Genomic DNA, 2,118 nt, shown 5'->3' on the forward strand with positions numbered 1-2,118 from the left:
GGAGAGGAGAGACTCAACGCCCATGTCAACATGCGCATAGGTCGCCCCCTGCAGGTGAAATGGTCAATTTCATTTCCCTCAATCGATAATTTAGCCCATTGCAACATACAGGAAGATACACAAACGAGATAAGTAAATCCAGATGTTTCATGCAGCTGTTCAGTATAGGCAAGATATATATACCTGTCAAATACAAAATAAGTTTTCATCATAATTATTTATCATAGGCCAGCAGTTAGTAGGAGCAGCAGGAGTAGTAGAAAGAAGACGAGGTTAATAGAGATTTCACACAGTAATATAAATTTGACTCTGTCTAAAATATATTTTCAATTCAAACACATTTTAATAAATATTATCATGAAATCGTTGTAGGGGCCGAATTGAGCCTTTTGTTAAAGCAGAAGTAAGCGATCCGGTCGTTTTGGAGTTAGCAGCCCCCGCCCTCGTCATGGATCTATTGGTCCTCGTCCCTACGTCACCACATTCACGTGCATCCCTTGGCTGCACACACAGCCCTTCATGCCGTTCTCTCTCCTCATTGGATAAAGGTTGTAGGATACAAGGAAAGTTTTCTCCTCGCTTACAGCACAGCAGAGTGACTGACAGACCCGTGTTTCGGACCAAACACTCTATGTAGCCTAAGTGATTGCTGTCGGAAGATATAACTATTTAAGACTTATATTAACACAAACATTCCGCTTACTTCTGCTTTAATTTAATACTTTCTTGTTTTTCTTTTGTCATTAGTATGTGGGTATGAAAATGTGTGTTTGCCATTGAGTGGACTGACACTGGCCATACGGGTCTAGCCCCATCTGGTGGACACCTGAGAGGCTGAAGGTGGAGCCCAGGAGGGAAGGTCATATTACTCAGCGGCCAAACAAATAAGCATCTTTAATAAATGGTTGACTGGATCACTTTCACCTCCTCATTTAGATGCGCACCATGGATGTATTATGATCTGCACGTGTCAATACTTGGGTCCAACACAGAGGGCTAGCTGATATTGCTATAACAGTCTAGTAAAAGAGAAAAAACTGGCTTGGATTGAAAGGAATGAAAAGGAACTTTGGATGTATCTGGATAATGGACGGGAAATGCAAGTGTATGTTTAAGGGCAGGTGCCACTCTGGATTGTTTTAAGGCCCAAAGTGAATCTAGTCAATTATTTGATTGGTGTCTTGTTATATGCCTCAGTTTCCAATACGGATGGACTGCAATGCCACTAATTCTTTACCTGTTGATTCTGAAAAGAAGAAATGTTTGAGTTAGAAAGATATAAAAAAAAAAACAGAAACAGTTTTCACTTGCAAAATGAATAAGATTACTGAACTTATGTCTGATCCAGCAAATCTGGTGGACTGTAAAGGAAAACTTATAGAAACACACAATCATCATAGATGGATTAAATAGTTAATACATGAACATAATTCTGTCTGAACACAGTGAAAGAATTGGCTACATCATACAAACTGTTCACCCGACATTCTGATGGGATGTGTGCAATCAAAGACAAAGTCTGTGTCTCTCACTTTCAGCATTTATTTACAGCAGGAACTATACAGACTGCAAACCAATATGAAGACAGGACACACTGAACACTTGACCATCACCACTGATAACTTAGCAGCTCAAATTTACACTTTACACAAATACTTTAGTTCAGCATGCAAATATTTAAATACAACAGATGGTGTCAGGGACAAAAAGTCAAACCGATTGTGTTTTCACAAGTATGAATGAAGTCTGACAAGACTTTTCATGTAACTGTAACACCTTAAACAAAAAATACAATCAGTGTCAGTGGAACTGTGCAACTCCAAAGGGAGAGGATGGTCACCTGATGAATGAATGGTTGTTTCAAACAATTACATCACATGAACTTTTAACGGCTAGCAGCTACAATGCAGCTGGTATAGTTTGTATCGATGAATGTTCTTCACATGAAGCTCGCTACAAAAGATGTTATAGATGACAAGTTTTGAAGTTGTAAAGAGCAGTAACTTTCAAGCAAAATTAAAAACTGTATTTACAAAAACAAAGTAAAATGTGAAAATTAGCATTTCAGGTAATAATGCATGTGATTTTATCATATAAAACAAACAAATCTTTTAATGC

The sequence above is a fragment of the Trachurus japonicus genome, chromosome 13 (assembly GCF_045865225.1).
Source record: "Trachurus japonicus isolate A0001 chromosome 13, Traja_1.0".
NCBI lineage: Eukaryota > Metazoa > Chordata > Actinopteri > Carangiformes > Carangidae > Trachurus > Trachurus japonicus.